Source organism: Ascaphus truei, chromosome 3, assembly GCF_040206685.1.
Source record: "Ascaphus truei isolate aAscTru1 chromosome 3, aAscTru1.hap1, whole genome shotgun sequence".
Lineage (NCBI taxonomy): Eukaryota > Metazoa > Chordata > Amphibia > Anura > Ascaphidae > Ascaphus > Ascaphus truei.
Window position 1 is genome coordinate 192,307,586 of NC_134485.1, and position 20,685 is coordinate 192,328,270.

A 20,685-nucleotide genomic window follows, 5' to 3' on the forward strand; every position below is an offset into this window, starting at 1 on the left:
TCTCCAGCCAGCCCCAGCACATGTGCCCACGTGCTGGAGAAATGCGGACCAAACATGTAGTGTTCACAGCAAAGTACAGAGCAGGATGAAATTGCCCATCAGGATTAACACAGCGGGGGTTCCTGCGTCTGAATGGGACTCCCGCTGTATTAGTCCTACCGGGCTGCACCAGTCTAGAAGAACTTGCATAGAGGCAGCAGACAGAATCAGTCACTCTCTCTGCGCACATCTAACAGGCGATCGCGCTGCTTTAATTTTATTTTAATAACATAGTATTGAAGCACTGGGTCTCCAGAGGTGAACCTCATTAATTTCAGCCCCTGGAACCTCCTGCTTCCCGAGTTACAGGCCCAGGTTTGGGGTGCCAGTATCTCCTGCACGTTTAAATGTCCTGTTCATGTGACGCGGGACAATTAAACTCGCAGAGATACATCCCATACTGGGGCCTGTATCTTGGGAAGCAGGAGGTCCCCGGGCTGAAATTAATGTGGTTAGGCTCCGGAGACCCACTGCTTCAATACTATGTAATCAAAATAAAGCAGCTGCATTACCTGACCTGCTAAGGGACAGGATGGTCTTTATTTGCTTTGACAACATAGTAGTTGCAGAGGCCATTAGCAGGTGATCATCAAAGTCTCCTTCAGTGGTTAGGCTGTTGAGGGATTTAGTCCTGAGGTGCCGGGAATTTAATATCTGGTTCAGAGTGAAACATTGCCTGTGGGGGATAACAATATTGCTTAACGATAGGGAGTTTGGGTGGGGAGAACAATTTATTTATTATTTCTAAAATACTGTACCATGAAAAACTAAATTGAGTGTTACCGCTCATTTTTAAGTATACCCAGAGTGCAAAATATTGTGATGGCAACGTTAAGTATTAACCCACTTAAGCTGTATATCTAGGTTAGGCCCTCTCACTGGTGTTTTGATTTTGGTTATAAAAATAGTTTGTGCTTTGATTTTGCAAGAATTTATTGGTTCTGGATTTTTTTTTTTTTAGCAAAAATTTGCTAAATATTCCAACTTGTAACTATTTTTGCAGGTGTTTTCATCTACCTATGGTCTATATACTCTTAGAACTGGTATTCAAAATCTGAAATCTTCATTAACTTTGAAGTTTGTTTGGAAGTTCTTAATCAAACTTTTGAATTAACTTTCACATTTTGAGACAAAATCCCCCAAATCCTCAGATTAATTATTTTTTCATAAGTATATATTTTCTATAAAACAAAAAATAGAAGCGCATACCAACACAACCATAATTGTGTAGTACTGTCACGGGGCTGACTGAGGGTCTGGAGTCCAGTGGCTGGGACAGACTAGCAGGAAGGTAGCGATGTTCAGGAACATAGCACAGATCAGGGCTGGCAGCAGGCAGAGATCGGTGGTCCATAAACAGGCCTCTTAGAGAGTTCTCTGCAGAGATTAGCAGCAGGAAAACAGCAGTCCCAGTGGCAGAGCAGACGAACTCCCAGCAAGGAAAGAGAAAGACCAGAGTTCAAAAGGCCATGTTTCTGTTTTAGTAGACCAGGGATGTTCAATAATATATCATTTCGAATTCTGGCATGTATGCGTGTAGGTACCTCCATTTGTATCTGGTGAGTGATGAAGCAGATTGTTTTGCTCCTGCAGCCTACTGCTTGCAATTTTTCCTTTACTCATTGATGCATTTTCACAATATTTTCCAATGATCACAGTATCAGCACTTGCATCTGAAGCATTATCACATCCATCATCACCACCACCACCACCACAAGTGCTACACTCGCCACCGCTTGCCAAATCAATTTCTACTTTTACTTTCATCACACCTGTAGCCCATGTTCCCCCCCTCCCCCCCCCCACGGTCGCAGATTGGACCTCTAGGGTGTAGTGAGGGCTGGCTACATGTACTATGGTTGTGCATACCCACTTGGAACAGGAGGGCCCGAGTCTCCCGCGTTGGTGTGGGGGATAACAGGGACAGGCTTCTGGGGTATATGCCTCCATCTTCTTTAGCAACGGTGCAGCGCCTCCATCTTCTGACGAGACCTATAGGGATAGGTTAAGATTCTCCCAGAAGAAGCCCTGTCCCAGGGCGAGTGATCTTAAACTCCACACAGTCTTTTGTATAAAATAGCAGCACTCTTTATTGTCCTTGCACAATGATACAGCTTCTTCAAGTCGTGTCAGTCTACGCGAAACGGTCGTCGGGACGTGGTGACGTCATAGGCGATGTCATCTGAAGTGGCAGCGTCTGCGTGTAGAGACAGCAGCAGAGAGATTCCAGCCAGGCTTGTATTCATGACGGATACAGATTGAATGTGATACTAAGTTTATTATTCCTTGCCCGTGGTGGGGGCGTCCTGCTCTTTTGGATGGCTATGCAGCATACATGCTATACCAGCGGCATTTTGAGATCATAGAGTATAATACACACTATCTCTCCTTTAGAGCGGAGCCCTTCACACACGTTGTATTGTATGATAGATTGTGTGGTAGATTGTATACCATTCCTGAGCTGGAATATACACCTGGTAACAGAGGTTTACGAATTATATCCCTGATACCACCTTGCCTGAAATTACATCCATCGTGATTTTTCATTTTAAAGGCTTAAAGGGATACTTACCTGCTTGTCTTGGAATATTTATATTCTGTAATTAGACGTCTGTGGATAGCAATTAACCTTATATACTATATTGATACTAATTGATTTATTGCTTACCTTACCACTTCACAATGGTTTTTTTTTAATGTTTGAATGTTTAATATGTGTTTTTAACTTGACTATTTGAAATTATTTGAATAAAACTTTATTATTTTCCTAGCTCTTTCCGGCCATGATGGGCCTATTTTGCCCTATCAACGGTATTTAACCGATAAACCACTGTGAGTCTTACTACTGCACCCCAACATTGAGTGCTCGATATATGAGGGAGTCTTTTTTGATCCTCTTGGGATCTACTCTGCTATATAAGTCATTTTTTTCCCTCTGAGCACCTGTTGCCTTCCCCTATATACATATACATATATACATGGATGAGCGGTTTTATTACCCTTTATAAATGTTAGTTGAGAATATCCTCAAACCTCTAGTCAGAAGCACCAACAGCTTCATACAAGATACCACAGATTTTCTCAATAACCTTAACAATATCAACCAACTACCATCCAACACACTACTAGTTACCATGGATATAGAATCCCTTTACAGCAACATCCCCCACAAGGATGGTATTGAGGAATGCTTGCAATTCCTTACAACATCTCCCCTGGATCAGAAATACAGCGCTGATGTAATTACCAAACTGATAGAATACATCCTCACACACAACTACTTCAGCTTCAACAAGGAAATGTACCTACAACTAATGGGTACTGCAATGGGTACCAAAATAGCACCGCAATATGCCAATCTTTTCATGGCAAATCTAGAACAAAGCTTCCTAACTACATGCGCCCACAAACCCTACAGATACATTGATGACCTGTTTATAATATGGACAGAGGGTGAAGGAAACCTAAAACCATTCATCGAGTCCCTGAACTCATTCTATCCATCAATTAAACTCAAAATGGATTACTCTGCAAACCTAGTAAACTTTCTAGACCTAACAGTAACACTGAAAAATGGCAAACTACACACATCTGTATACAAGAAACCAACAGACAGATGCAGTTACCTCCACAACTCCAGCTTCCATCTCACTCATACAAAACAAGGTATCATACACAGCCAGGCTATAAGATACCACCGCATACTGCACCGACACACTTTATTCGAGCAAATACCCAGTTTGTACCTGGCAGATACCTGGAATGCGCCGCTCCTCACCTCTGACAAGCCCCGTTGCGTTTGCCTTCCCAGCCTGGGTTCATGCCTGGCTGACGGGCGGCTGATCTGTTAAATGATAATGATTAGGATTTAATAGGCTGCAATGCTTCGCGTGTCTACCAGATGGCATAAATTCTTGAATTGTAATGCAGTATATATATATATACTGTGCAGTATTGCAGCCAGCGGGAATAAAATGCTTCAATCCCTGCCTGGAAAATACCTCAATGCACTCGGGCAGAAAACAGTCACAAACCTCAATACACCCGGGTATACCCGAATTCGTGGGACTAGCCGAGCTCGAATAAAGTGTGTCGCCAGTGTATGCTCTGACACTGAAGACAGAAACAGGCATCTCACAACCCTGGCCGAATCGTTCAGACAGAAGGGATACAAACCTAAGACCATTGCCAAAACTATTACATCTGCACTAAAAGCCCCACAAGAACACCTGCTACAATATAGAAAGAGAGAACCTGCCACACGCATACCACTAGTGACCACATACAACCCTACCCTAGAGGGAATACGAAAAATAATCAAAGATCTGCAACCCATGCCGGAAGAGGATGTGACATTAAAAGAAATCTTCCCCAAACCTCCCATTCTTGCATTCCGGCAACCACCAGACCTCAAACAGAAATTAGTCAACAGAAAACTTCACAATGAACTTAAAGACACTGATAATGGCACAAAACCATGCAACAAAACATGTTGCAAATTCTGCAAACAAATATGCCAAGAACCAACAGCCAGTCACAACCATGGAACACTCAATGTTAAATGATCATACAGCTGCACATCCAGGAATGTAGTGTATATGATTCAGAGCAACAAATGGTAAAAGGATGCTACATTGGCAAAGCCAGACAAAAGCTTCAAGGCAGAATGAATATGCACAGACACTCTATACTCCACCACGAAGAAGGAAGATACTGCTCACCAGTGGGACATCATTTCTCACTACCAGATCATTCCATAAATGATTTAAAAATCCAAATCCTCAACGGAATGTTTAAACGCACCCAAGAATGGAAAACATTTGAACTCTGAATGACAAGACTCTTTGACACCAAAACAAGAGGACTTACTGTAATGCGGATGTGGGGTTTCTCACATACTATCACAATTGTTTGTAATTATCCTGCCTGACTCTCTGCCAACGTTCTTATCCATACCTTCCCCCTCCACAGCAACCCCTTCCCGCTCCATGCTATTCCTTGTCACCGTTTAATTACCCTTCCAATGTCTTCAAACACCACTTTCTCACCCTACCTTATCTATAGAACATCTGTTTTTTTTTCTGCTCTCCCAACTCCTGTTTTAGCCATAGATTCCTTTGTTAATCAGTATTGTACACCTGAGAAAGAGAGAAGAACACTCGAAAGCTTGTCCTATGAATAAAATGGTTAGTCCAACTAAAAAAGGTATCACCTAATACTGAAGTACTCATTTATTCTGCACTGGACTAACTGGACTAAGACGGCTATTTCCCCCTTGTTCCCTTGCACCATATTTATTTTCAAACTACACTTCGTATTTCCACATTCGTGTGGAGTGCAACAGTAGCTAGCACACATACTTGTAAAATGGCTATTTCCGTTATATATACACATATATACTGCACTATGGTCGGTTGCGCTGTCACTCCTAAATCCGCCGTGACACCATATTTTTTCCATCTGTGCTCGCGTGTGCGCGTATTCTCAGTAAGGTGACTTAATGGCCCATTAGGACTAACACAGACTAACACTAACCTTTCGTCTAAATTGGACTCACGTTGTGTGAATCCTACTGGGTTGCACTTGTCTGTAAGAGACACAGACTAAGGGCCTCAAGCAGTAAAGTCTGATAGAAATTATCGGCAGGGTTTTGAACTCGCCATTATTTTGCCGTGTTGCTCTCAAGGTATACAGAAAGACCCAAATAGCAGTGAGAGCAACATTTACAAACTTGGTGAGTTGCCGGCGCCGAGATGATCTGCCCTCGAAAAGGGCTCACCCGGCGAGTTCTATCTGCATCAGAGAGATCCGCCTCTCTCTGTGAAAATCTCGCCGGAAATAAAAATATTTTAACATTTAAATTTTATTACTTGTGTATTTTAGCAGGGGGTCTCCGGAGCAGAACCGCATTGGTTTCAGGTCTGGGAACCCCCTACTTCCTGAGTTTCAGGCCCCGTTATGGGTGTCTCGTATCTCCATCCATGTAAATGTGCCACGTCACGTGATCGGGACATTTCGAAGCATAGGAGATTCCGGCACCCCATAACAGGGCCTGTATCTCGGGAAGCAGGGGTCCCCAGACATGAAACCAATCCGGTTCTGTTCTGGAGACCCCCTACTCATCTACACTTGTAATAAAATGTAAATGTAAAAATATTTAGTAAGCACCAATACACAACGCAGCCCCTGTGCCCCCCCCCCCCCCCGCCCCCATAAAACCAGTTTTTATTTTGTTACACACACGATTAATACCACAGGCTGGTCCGCAGGCCCCACAGTGTACCATGGGGGGTAGCCAAAGATGTCTGGGTGCCTTCGGGTGGTCACCGCTAGGCTCCGTGGGCCTCCAGGTGGTTCCCGCATGGTTGAATACATTCCCTGTTGTCTTGGTTAGTGCTTATATTAATTGCATTTGTTGGCTAGTGTTTTATTTTATTGAATTTGGGTGTTTATGTGTTTTTGAATGTTTTAATATTGTGTCTATTGTGCATTAATGTATTTTAATTAGGGTGCCCATTGCGTATTATAGTGGCTTATAAGGCCTATATTATATGGGTATGATGTACCACTATGTCACTCAATGGGTACAGGGTGGGTATAGTGGGTCTGGGGTGGGTGGTTAGGCCTCCCGGGTAGGTAGCGGGGCAGTGTGGGTTAACCCCTTAATTACTATAGCGGTTATTAACTGCTAAGGTGATTAAGGGGCTAGTGGACATTAGATTGTCTTTTTCTACTTTTTTTTTCTGGCAACGGAGGACATGGACCTGCAGTAAGCTGACGAGGATGCCCTTCACATTTCCAGGGATAAGTGGAATGGTTTTATTGACTTTATTTATGCTACATGGCTAATGTTGTGTTTAATAATGAGCAAATAATCTATTATCCACATCTGGATAATAGTTATTTTGCCCATTACTGTACTGTATGTGTTTGGTGTGCGGGGGGTGTATTTATTGAAATGTAGGACATGTTTTATTTTTTAAATACAGGAATGGTACCGCAGGCCAGCGAGGACCACCCGAGGACCCCCGGACGCCCACGGGTACCACCCGAGGACCCCTGGATGCCCACGGGGACAACCTGAGGACCCATGGGGGACACCTGTGAGGAAGAACTGGGGGCCCCACAACTGTGGGGGCCATGGGGACCCGCGGGGACAACCCGAGGGTCCCCAAACACCTGTGGGAACCACACGAGGGCACCCAGACCCCCGTGGGAACCACCAGAGGGACCCCAGACACCTGCGGGGACCACCTGTGGACCCCATAGGGGACCTGCAGGAACCACCTGGAGGCCCACGGAGCCTAGCGGGAACCACCCGGAGGCCCCCAGATACCCATGGGTACCCCCCGGGGTGCACTGTGGGGCCTGCAGACACCTGTCAGGACCACCGGGGACCCCCGCCGGCATGTGGTATTAATCGTTATCGTGTGTGTAAAATAATAAATCATGGTTTTATGGGGGTACATGGGCTTGGTTGTGTATTGTTGTGTATTAGATATTATAATGTTTATTGGGGGCCTAGGAGGTGGGTAGTAGGGCTGTTCTGTCTATTTTTGTTTATTGTGGGTAGCAGGGGTGGGTGAAGGGGGTAGTAGCACCAAGGATTGGTGTTTAGACCTTGCGGGTGGGTAACGGGAGGGATTAACCCCTTCATTACCGTAGCGGTATTAACCGCTTATGTAATGAAGGGGTTAAGTCCACCCGCTACCCACCAGCAAGGCCTAAACACCCACAAAGGGCCAAATACCACCTTCACCCACCCCCTCTACACAGAATAAGCATGGCACTGATGGTTAACCCCTTCATTACCTTAGCGGTTAGCCGCTAAGGTAATGATGTTGGCTGTTAACGCATTTTTCATGCATCTGTTTCATGCCTGGGGTCTCAGGTGCTGATATTAATGGATATCAGCTATGGAGACCCCGTCATCAATCCGATGCAGGAAAAATGCCTGCTGTCTCACCGCTCATCCGCAGCCTTCTTGCCAACTTTTGTGCTGGGACGATTTGGAGAGGAAATCTCAATTCTAGAGCAACGATCAGCCTCGATAAGCTGTTCGGGGTTTATAGAATTGAGCGTGTTTGAAAAACTGGCGATCAGATTTTAGTGTCATTTATGACCTTGATTTCTACTATAAAGTCATTGTGAATCCCACTGTATTAGTAGTTTGATAAAGGACTTGAGTGTCCGAAACATTGCCCATTTTGTTTTTTATATTGATGGAATAAATAGTTATTTGTTCTATAATTGAGTGAGAGCTGCAGACTTTCTTCTAGAGCTGGGGTCTCCAAACTATGGCCCGGGGGCCACATCATGCCCCCCACAAGGTTTTATCCGGCCCGCAGCATCTTGATATATATATATATTTGCACAATGTGTATATAGAGAGAAAGAGAGAGAGAGAGAAAGAGAGAGAGAGAGAGACAGAGAGAGAGAGAACGAGAGAGAGAGAAAGAGAGAAAGAGAGAAAGAGAGAAAGAGAGAAAGAGAGAAAGAGAGAGAGAGAGAGAGAGAGAGAGAGAGAGAGAGAGAGAGAGAGAGAGAGAGAGAGAGAGAGAGAATATTATAATGTATGTCACTGTTACTGCTGCTTTCACACTGTGTTCTTAGTACTTTCTGGTTTTGCTACTGTTGTTGCGGATGGAACTGGCACTGACCGTGACTGGCCGGGCACACTGGGTACAAAAAACAAATGTATATAAGTGTATGTAACTGGGACTTATCCATGTTTAAATAAAGCAGCCTCAGAGCTCAGAGAATCCACCAGAGAGATAGTTAATTGCAGCCACTCAATTAACTAGTCTCCACCTGGACTAATTAGAGCTCTGTAAAAAGCCTCATGTGAGACACAGGAGAGAGATTTCCTGAGTTCATAATTGGGCTGACACAGGAAAGCAGAGAAGCCCACACACAGACACTGTCTTGAGCACAAAGCCTGTGCTGAGATCAAGACATCCAGACTCCTAGAGACCTATATTTCTTGGACACAGAGAACCTAAGAATCAGCCAGAGACTGACATGGAGGGCCACCTGCTTACGGTACCTCCTGAGACTTTGGAGCGATAGGCTGGTAATGGCAATATCCCTCCAGTCCTGCAGATAGGGTCTGGGGAAGTAAGTTAGCTCTTACAAAGGGATAGGGGTTTGTTATTTTGCTGTTTTGTATGTTTTGCCTTATTAAAAGAACAGGCTCAATAAAGCCAAGATATAATTGAACTCAAATCGGTCTCCATTATATGTACCTCAGCAAACATCTCTTACAGTGTACCATGGAAATTAATTGACTGTCATTGTTTTTTATTATTATTATTATTATTATTATTAATAAGAATAAGAATATACAGGCATACATGCATTAAAGTACGCAATGGGTCCAGAGCATGTATGTAAAGTGAAAATGTACTTAGTGTAAAGTGAAGCACTACCCTTTTTTCCACTTATCGATGCATGTACTGTACTGCAATCGTCATATATGGGCATCACTGATGTAAATAACGCATGTGTAACATGCTCTATAGTCTCCCCGCTTGCGCACAGCTTACAGGTAGAGAGCCAGTATTGCTGTTCAGGACGTGTTGACAGGCCATGTGTGAGCTGCATTTTGCCTATTGGGTGATATGTCCTTACTCGCGAGTGTACTTAAAGTGAGTGTCCTTAAACCGGGCTATGCTTGCACTGTAATATGCTACTGTCGCGGCCGAGTTTATTCTAACATTTGCCCAGTCTCGGCCGCGACAGATACCGGGCGCGCGCCGAGGTGTCCCGTGCGCGCGCCGGAGCCTCGGAGGATCGGTCCTCCGATCGGGGCTTCCCCCTCCCCTCTCCGGGTCCACCGGGTCCCCCGGAGCCCCCCACCGCCATCCCCCACATTAGAGGAACCCAGGGCTCCCTCAGGGAGCCCTGGGCACGCGCGCCATGCGCGCACGCTCCCGATGAAGCGTGACCGCGCATCGACGACGCGCGGCACACCGAGGGAAAAAAACGAGCAAGCCGGGAAACCTCCCGGCTTGCGGCTCTAGCCAGGTGAGAATTAAGTGTGTCGCCACTGTATATAATTATAGTAGAAAATAGACAGACATAGTACAGTAGAGTCCAGGCTAGGCCCCAGCCCAGGGAGGGAACACTGACAGGGATCAGTCCAGTCACATTAAATGTTACTAGTTTTATTAAGTAAATAATATTATCTAATCAAATATCAGAGCCAATAGCACTATTACTACAGCAGCAGCAGCAGCCACCCAGTAAACCACATCAAGGCAAACCAAAAAGCACAATGATTTAGACCTGAGGCCGCACCCCTATTTATACTCCTCCCAATTTTAATTTTTAAAATTTAATTTCAAATTTGATTGTGAATGTCCAGTGATATTAAAAATAATTGCCATTTTGAGATATTTTCAAATATCCGCTGGTTGAAAGGAACTTGCACAAGTCCAGCGAGTATGAATGTTGGTGAAAGATTTGCCCATCTCAACTGGCAAATTGTTGACTAATTTAGTCAGAGGGAATTCACATGCAATTAGGCAAAAGCTGTACAAGTCTAATTCACGAAGTGAGATATCCCCTTACTTATCTCTTCACGTAATGATAAGGGTTAACCTGTAACATCCACATCATTACCGTCTGCAGAGAATAGCTGAGTAAAGTCAGCTTTCCTGGATATGCACTGAACCACTGCCACCTCAGAAAGAGTCCATATGTTTGGTTTGTTTTGAAAACAGTTCAGCTGTAATTTGAATAGGAGAAATGGGATATAAACCCCAAGTACTGCTGGCACAATTAAATCCTTGAATCTTTGAAAAAACAATTGGATTAAAGCTGCAGTTCAGTCTTTTTTTTTTTTTTTTTTTACATTTATTTTTTTACTTCAATAGTTTTATGTGGGCAATCTCTAATTACCTAAAGAACAGTATAGCTGCAGCTCAATTCGTTTTCCATGTATTGATAGGTCGAAATTTGGTGACATATTAAAAGCTGGCATTTGTTTATAATCTGCTTGACTGGCAGTGGAAGCTCATGAATATTCATGAGCAATCCTGCACTGACAAGTGCTAGAGGGAGGGCAGGGCTGACAAAGGGGTGTGCCAGAGCTTGTGACAGGACATGAAGGGGCAGTGCCTTAGCAAATGGCTGTTAAAATAGAATACAAGAAAATTGGTCTTTCAAAGTTGTTTTTTAAAAACAGAAAATGCTAAAAGTATTTTTTCTTACTACAGAACTGATTTATTAAAAAAAACAAACATGCAGGATATTGACTGAACTGCAGCTTTAAGTAGGACAGAAAAGATGTGTATTCCCATCAATAACCAAGTCCCATATATTCGTGCGGACATGCACAGAGGCTGGGGGGAGGAGTAATAAACGAAGGCGGGAAACAGAGCCACTAAAGTGCCCACCATAAGGTGAGGATCCCAGTAAACCCCAACCCTCCCTAAAATCCCACAACCGCACTATACCTGGTGTTACGCAGAGATTGGAAACCTGTGCACCATGTAAACCTCATGGATAAGGCGCCGACAGGAGAGAAAACAGCTGTGAGTCCGTCCGTGGTGTAAGCAATGCTCCATCCGAGGTAATGCAGGAAAAATGGTCAGAAGGTCATGCACTGCCAATTTAAAATACCAAACGCAACTTAATGAAAAAAGCAATATAATTAGAAAAAAAGGATATATATATATATATATAGAAACACTGTCTTCCCATATGAGAAGGCACAAAAGCAGCAACACTCAGATATAGCAAAAAGACATGTATTAGCAGTGATAAAACAGCACACTATAAACCCAACGTTTCGGTCCTGGCAGGACCTTCCTCAGGGGTGTGCTACCAGACAATGACACCCAGAGAACATATACACTACCGGCACATTTTATTTGAGTGCGGCTAGCTCCGCAAGCCTGGAGATGCCCCGGCATGCTAGCCGCACTCCCTTGGCGTGCCGCGCGTCATCGACGCGCGGTCACGCGTCATCGGGTGCCTGCGCCCCTGCACGCGCGTCCAGGGCTCCCCGAGGGAGCTTTGGTGTCCCGCGATGTGGGGGATGGCGGCAGGGGGTTCCGGGGGACCCGGCAGCGGGAGAGAGAAAGCCCCGATCAGAGGGCGCTCCTCCGTGTCTTCGGCGCGCGCCCGGCACCCTCTGGCGCGTGCCAGGTTACTGCTGCGGCCGAGACCGGGCAAATGCTCAAATAAACTCGGCCGCAGCAGTATACCCCATAGTTCACCATGTGAGGACAATTAAAGGCAGCTAATTGTACAATCCTGGAGCTTCACGAGTGCAATCAGTGTATGAGGTAGCAAGGCAACCATCTTGGAAATCAGGAGACAGAGCAATGCATGTTATCGCACATGTGCAGATGAGTACAGGCTCCCCCGGTGGACAAAAAAATCCTAGCGTCCAATGTTGCAAGGAAACGCATGTGTGGCGTCATGAAGTCCTGGGAAGTCAGCTCAAAGTGAAGTTGCGCATGTGCAAGGCTCTGTGACAGCACCAGAACGTCACGCCGATCTGGTACCCCATTCAGTGTCAATTGCATCAGCGTAGCAGCTCCCTAGAGAAAATGACAGTGAAGGAACAAGTGAATCAACACATAAGGGGAATAAAAACAATTTCCAGAGCTGAGGGTGACTGTTTAGATGGCAAGGGGAGGGAGGGCAAGGGGAGGGAGGGATTAAAAGGGAAAGGAGGAGGTAGAGCAAAAACATGCATATAAATTAGGCAATTGTAAATGGCATACTGGTTAAATATTAATATTCAGTACTGCACCATTGGGGAACAATAATGCAAAGTCCCAGCAATGGAAACCTAATTATGAGCATCTATGCATTAATGAAGAGAAAGGGACACAGAACAAAAATTCAAAAGATGCAATCACAAAAACATCCTAATTTGAAATCTTCATTTAGTCCTCGCGGAGTCATTGTGTTCAGTTGAAAAATCATGCGAGTTTCAAGTTGTAACAGCAATTTTCCCCTGTCTCCCCGACGGGGCCAGCATGTGCTTGCATGATGGGCATGCATCGTAGCGTTGCCAAGCTATGCTTGTGATCTTTAAAATGTCTCGCTACCGGTTGCAGTTTGAGATCCTCATTATTCATACTGTCAAGTAATGCCTTCCTGATGGAGGAGCGGTGCAAGCTCATACGCTCCTTCAACATACGTGTGGTTTTACCAATATAATACAGGTCACATGGACACCGGATGATGTATACGAATTTACTCTCACAGTTAATGTAATCCTTTATTTTAATGGCTTTTCCACTGTGTGGATGGACAAAGCTTTTCCCCAATATCATGTGTTGACAGTTTACACAGCCATGACATTTGTATACACCGGGAGTTATATATATAAAAACAAGCGCTACTCTGACGCGTTCCGTTCCGGTGGGAACTTTGTCAAAGGAACGGAACGCATCAGAATAGCGCTTGTTTATGTTTATTTCCGTTTCTTCTAATTAAATTGTCTTTTTTCATCTAGTTGCGTTTGGTATTTTGAATTAGCAGTGCACTGCCTTCCGACCATTTTTTCAGCTGCAATTTGACATTGCATGCATAATGATGTTTATGTAATGCATTTAAATCGTAGCCAATGCTACACAAAAATTCCTTTTAAAATACAAACTGTAATGGCCTTGCTTCTTCTACTCCTTTGCTAGTGAGTGAATGAAGCAGATGTTTATTATTCGCAATGTCAGAGCATATTTTCTTCAGAATGCTTGAAGTGCATCCCTGACTCTCAGACATTATTCCAATGAACAAACACATTCTCCACATGATCTCACACTATTGAAAAATACCTGTGCCAACCCTTCGACTTGCAGTCCAAGGAAGTCCAGTACCTTGGAATTTTTAGTGTGTGGGCTCTTTGTTTTCCTTTGGGCCATTTGAGCTCTCTTTGGGTGATCTATATTTGATCACTGTTTGCTTGATTCTGGTCCTTGAAGATGGGATGATATCATGGGATGATTTCAAATCCTGAACAGGAGGGATGCCATATTGTCTCTATATACATATCTGCTTGGTATACATTTAGTTAACGAAAATCAGTAGATGTAGGAAAAACATGCAGATGTGCAGTATTACAATCCAAGGATGAATAGATAAGAACGAAGTCTCAATTGGGACTAGGAAGACATATATTATACCTTGGGAGACAGGCAGGAAAGCAGGGAGGATATCATGTTGGGAAAATACATTGTCATACTCGTTAAAATATAATGAGGATGGATAATAAAATCAAAAAGTATACCAGTGAAATGTAACATGTTGAAATTACAGTGAAATTGGGAAAAACAAGTATATATATGATGTCCTCCGAATGTCCGGGAACTTGGTATAATTATGTGATCGTGTGTGTATTGGATTCAGAATTACTTGGAACTTGCAAGAATTACTTGGAACTTACACTGACTAATTCTCCATTCATAACTTGTTGCAATGCCTTCTGTAATGCCTGTAAAGAATTTGCTGTGATGCTGTGCTCTATTTGTCTCTGAATAAATACGGGAACAAAGAATTTGCTCCATGAACTTATTGACTAAGGTCACACACCTTATCTTCAAGATAGAGAAGGATCTATCTTTATTGGTGAGCCAGTGCCTGGATCTGTGACCCACTTAACTCAAAAGAAAGGGGAGAAGGGTTGAGCCCCAGGAGGGGTGAGTCCTTCTTCCCCAACCATCAATCATCGTTATTGTGAGTACGTGGTCAGATCAAAGAACCTGATGTGAATTATCTTCATGGAAATCGGACAGATATCTTTAACCAAACGAACTTAACGGTGGCCATCGAAACAGAATACAATCAATGAGAGACGGCTCCCTGTCCGTATAGTCGTGGACTTGCGAGGAGTAGATTGTGGAATTTGTGAAACGCTGGTGTGTAAGGGTAACTCAGTCGACGGGGATTTGCCCAACACCCGTGCCTCCAGAGACAGCATCACTTAAAGGCTTGCATAAGTAACCCTGATTACATTATCCTATCCTATGGATTTCATCCAAGAACAGGCTAATCAGAGTAAAATTCCCCTCACACCCTCTGAGAATGTGGGATGTGAAGATTTCTGGAATGCTCTATCGAAGCAAGTTATGAGTGCTTTTTATCATATTGATGTGAAAAGATGTTGTAAGGGAAAGAATACAAAAAAACGACATCTGTTAGCTAAGCTAGTTTTGACATTAAAACAGCAAGTATCAGAAAAGAAAGTGAGGTTTCTGAAATAATTAAGGGACTCCATTTTGACCATAGAAGAAGCAGTACAAGTTTTGCTCTCAATTGTAACAGAGTGCTCACCACAAGCAAGGCGTGACCGCGAGGCCAAGGTGGTGATAGATATACAACACAAACCCACAGCCACGTGGGCGCATCTGGAGTGTAGATAGGTTGAGGTAGCCGGGTCAGGGTTGGAGAGGTATGGGTGGTCAGAGATACTTGCCGAGGTCGGGGTTGGAGAGGTGCGGATCGTTGAAGGTACTTAGCGTGGTCAGGATTGGATAGGTGCGAAGCTAACCTAGTCAGTGCTGCGCTGCAGACTAGACATAGGTTTTCCAGGCATATAACTGGTGGCTTTTATTTACCCTGTCGCATTCCTCCCCTTTTAGTGTGTGGCTGGGGCTACGCACGGCTGAAGCCCGACCATCCACCCCTTCTCTAGAAAAGAAGTCAGCATTTGCGTTCTCTTTTCCCGGCCTATGCTGAATCTCAAATGAGAAAGGTTGGAGGGCCATATACCACCTAGTCAATCTAGCATTGGAATCCTTCATGCTATTTAACCACTTCAGTGGAGCATGATCTGTCACCAAAGTAAAATGGACTCCTGCCAGGTAATGCCTCAAAGCCTCGATTGCCCACTTTACTGTGAGGCACTCTTTCTCAATCACTGACTAGTTTTTTTCCCTTGGGAAACATTTCCTACTCAGGAAAAGGATAGGATGTTCAACTCCCTCAAACTGTTGTGACAACACTGCCCCTAGCCCTATCTCTGATGCATCTGTTTGCACTATAAAAGGGCTGTTGAAGTCTGGTCTTCTAAGGATGGGACCCTCTGATAGACAACTTTTTATGTCCTCAAAGGCTCTCTGACAATCCCTTGACCACACCACTTGTGTAGGGGCACACTTTTTTGTGAGGTCCGTTAAAGGGGCTGCCACTTCCGAATAGTTGGGGATGAACCGCCGGTAGTACCCTGCTAAACCCAGTAGAGAGCATACCTGCATTTTTGTTTGGGGGGTCGGAACTTCTTTCAGGGCAGCTACCTTATCGGCTAGTGGCCTTACTTTTCCACCTCCCACTGCATACCCTAAATATTTGGTTTCTGCTTTACCCAAGGCACATTTCTTAGGGTTGGCTGTGAGCCCTGCCTCCGTTAGAGATTTGAGGACCGCTTTCAGCCTATTTAGATGGGCCCGCCAGTGTTTACTATAAATGACAATGTCATCTAGGTAGGCTGCGGCATAAGTCCTATGGGGCCTCAGTACCTTATCCATGAGTCTCTGAAATGTGGCTGGGGCTCCATGCAGTCCAAATGGCATTGTCACAAACTGGTATAAACCCATGGGAGTGGCAAAGGCTGTTTTGCATTTGGACTTTTCCTCTAAGGGTATTTGCCAGTATCCTTTTGTCAAGTCCAACGTGGATATATATTCCGCGTTACCAAGGGCGTCAATTAATTCGTCCACCCTTGGCATCGGATATGCGTCAAACTTGGATACCGCATTGACCTTTCGGAGGTCCACACAAAATCTTACCTTCCCATCGGGTTTAGGGACCATAATTAGTGGACTACACCACTCACTGCATGATTCCTCAATCACTCCTAAGTGTAACATTTCTTGTACCTCCTTCTCTACCAGAGCCCTACGACTTTCGGGCAGCTTATAAGGATGGGAATGTACTTTTACCCCAGGTGCTGTCTCGATTGCATGGGAAATTAAGTTAGTTTGTCCTGGTAAGTCAGAAAAAACATCCTGGAATTGTGTAATTATTGCTAACAAGTCCCCTTTTTGTTCAGAGGACAACTGTTTACCCATTGGGATTTTATCGTCACTCACGATGTTCACCCGTGGAGGCTGAGGACCCAAGTCTGTTTCCTCCTCCACCGGGTGGATGAATAGAGACCACTGCATCTTCCAGGGTTTCAGCAAGTTCACATGGTAAATTTGTTTACCCTTCCTGGACCCTGGTTGAGCGATCTCGTAATCCACATCACCCGTATGGCGGAGTACTTCGAATGGGCCCTGCCATTTGGCCAGGAGTTTACTCTCGCAAATGGGTAACAATAACAACACCTGGTCTCCTGGGTGAAACACTCTCATGCGAGCATTCTGATTGTAATGTCTCTCCTGACTGTCCTGGGCTGATCTAAGATTCTCCCTGGCGAAATGGCCGACCAAATCTAGGCGCTTCCTAAGGTCTAGTACATATTGCAGGGTATTCTTAGAAGGGGACTGCTGTTCCTCCCAGGACTCCTTTAGGAGGTCTAGGATACCCCGGGTTGGCGGCCATAGAGCAATTCAAATGGAGAGAATCCCGTGGAGGCCTGGGGAACTTCCCGCACTGCAAACAGCAGAAAAGGGAGAAGTTCATCCCAGGCTCTCTTCTCTGAATCTACAAATTTCCTCAGCATCCCTTTTAGAGTTCGGTTAAATCTTTCCACCAATCCGTCAGTCTGTGGATGGTAGACCGATGTCCGAACAGACTTGACCTCTAGTAACTTTAAGACATCCTGCATCAGTTTAGCCATGAAATTTGTACCTTGGTCTGTCAACATAACCTGGGGAAGTCCAACCCGTGAGAACAGTTACAACAACTTGTTGGCTACTTGCTTCGCCGTTGCTGTTCTCAGAGGGAACGTCTCAGGATACCTTGTTGCATAGTCCACTATTACAAGGATAAACCTGTGTCCTTTCGCAGAAGGTTCTAGAGGTCCTACCAAGTCTACCCCAATCCTCTCAAAGGGAACTGACACCAAGGGTAGAGGAACCAAAGGGGCTGGTTTTTGTCCTTTTGGACTAGTTAGCTGGCACTCCGGACATGCTGCACATAGCTTAGCAATATCACTATGCATCCCTGGCCAATAGAATCGGGATGAAATACGGTCCAATGTTCTATCCCTGCCCAGGTGACCACCCCAAGGGACAGTATGGGATAGAGTGAACACAGATTTAACAAACGCCTTGGGAACCAATATCTGTCTGGTGACCTCCCCTGTTTGTGTCTGCCTATTCACCCTATATAGGATATCCTTTGATAGCTCAAAATGGGGGGATACTATCACCCCTTGTGCATGTCAAATCTGTTCATCAATTTTCACCACCTTGTCATACTGTCTAGCAAGGACTGGGTCTTCCCTTTGCTTCTGGCGAAAGTCAGGGAGGTACAGGTCTGGTAAATCTACAGGGCCCATATCCCCCTCCCTTTGGCCAACCCCAGCCATCACTTGTGACCTCTGACTACTAGAATGGTCACCTTGAGACCCAGATTTCTGCAACCAGTTCTGTTTGTCCAAGCGTCTTTGCTTCCGAATCTTTTGAACCCGGTGTCTACTGGGAAAAAGGTCTGCCGAGAAGGGGAACAGTTTGCCAGGGTTCTCCTGAGCCCTAGAAGGAGGCTCCTCATGAAAGACTGGGGCCATTAGGTCCAAAAAGAAAGGCCAGTCCCGACCGAGCACAACGGGGGCAGGGAGCCAAGGAGCGACTCCTACTTCGAGGTAAGCCTCCTGACCTTTTACCTGTAGCCGGATTTTGGCCGTCGGATAGCGTTTTACATCAACGTGTATACATTCTATGCTCCATGGGGAGTCAAAAGAACACACGTTGGGCGGTAACAGTTCCTGGAGGACCAGAGTTTTCCCAGAGCCCGAATCTACAAGGGCCTGGACAGTTTTTCCCCCAATCAGGGCTGGAAGTAGCCAGGGCTTGTAATTTTCCTCAGTAAAAGCCGAGGCGATGGTTCTGCTGAATGAACAATCCATCAGTGGACAGTCCACATATCGGTGGCCTTGTTCTCCGCAGGCGGAACATGGAGAGGGTTCCCTTGCAGGAGGGGGCTGTGGATAGCGCTCCGCTGGACCGGTTACTGGAGACCAGGCATCTGGTGGGTCCTGTGGGCGACGTCCTCGGAAGTTCCTCTCACTTTGCGACGAGCCGACATCCGGAAGGAGATGAGGGTCTCTGTGGGGACCAGCATTTGGACTCCGTCCTTGCTGGAACGACTGCTCCTTCCGTTGGACTTGGCGGTTCCGTGACGGGCCGTAGGTTCCCCATTGATCCGACCTCCCTCTTTGGGCGTCCGCAAGTGCCAGTGGAGTCGGGTCCAGGACACTCGCCTGCTGCTCAGCCCCAAGGAAGTTCTCCACGAGTCGGACCGCCAAAGCTAGGGTTTCAGCAGCGTGGTGTTTTACCCACGAGCGTGCGGAAGGGGGTATTATTTGTAGAAATTGTTCCAAAACCACCTGCTCAAGAATTGCCTCCTTAGTGCACTCCTCGGGTTGTATCCAGCGCGTACATAAGTCCAATAATCGCTGAGCGAGGACCCGAGGTCTCATCTTAGCAGTGTACTTCATGTTCCGGAACTGCTGCAGGTAGGTCTCTGGGGTCAGACCTAAGCGATCCAGTATGGCGGCTTTTACTGTCGGTAGTCCATTGCCTGATCTGCTGGGAAACCCTGATATGAGGCCTGGGCTTCTCCTATGAGGAGCGGGGCCAAAGCAGTTGCCCAGCGATCTGTAGCCCAGCCCTGAGCTTCGGCAACTCTTTCAAAAGTCAGTAAAAAAGCCTCTGGATTCGGAGCCATTTTCCTCAGGAGTATCGGGGGTCTGCTTGCTAGTTCTGCACTGGCAGACCCTTGGAATTGGGTTAGCAGCTTGGCAATCCACTCATCTTGTGCTGCTTGTAGTCTTTCATCTCTCTCCGCTTGCAGCCGGACCTGCTCCTGCATTAACTGTCCCTGCTGTTTGGTTTGCTCACACAGAAACTCTTTCTTCCATTCTTGTGTGTGTGTGTGGCCCTTTAACTGCAGGAGCCTTTTGAAAAAACCTTCCCAATTCTTGACACCATATGTTGCAGGGTACATGCAACTACACACGTGGGTTTCTTGCCAAGGCTTATTTATTCAGCCTTAAAAGATATACAGCACACAAAACAAAAATAGCTTTCCATCAGCAAAAACAAAAATGGCTTTTTCTTCAGCAAACCAAACAAAACAGTTTCTCTTTAGCAGACAGTTCACATATAAGGCAGCTACCCTTTTTCTATGCAGGGGACAGACAGTTCACAATACAACTACTTTGCTACTCAGACCTTGTTTTCAGGAATCTCTTTACTTCTTACTCCTCTCTCATCAACAGCAGCTCCATGTGTCTACAGCCTGGGTTTTAACACACCTTGATTAGGCAGCTGGGATCCAACAAATTGTCCTGAGGTTCCCAGCTGAAGTTAACCTAGTCAGTGCTGCGCTGCAGACTAGACATAGGTTTTCCAGGCATATAACTGGTGGCTTTTATTTACCCTGTCACAGTATATCAATATTATTGGTAATACTGGTGATATAATATGAGGCAGAATAATATAGTACAAAGAGGGAGAAGGGTAAGAAACCGCTAGCAAAACATCAAGACACCATAACATCATGTAGCTCCAGCTTTATTCA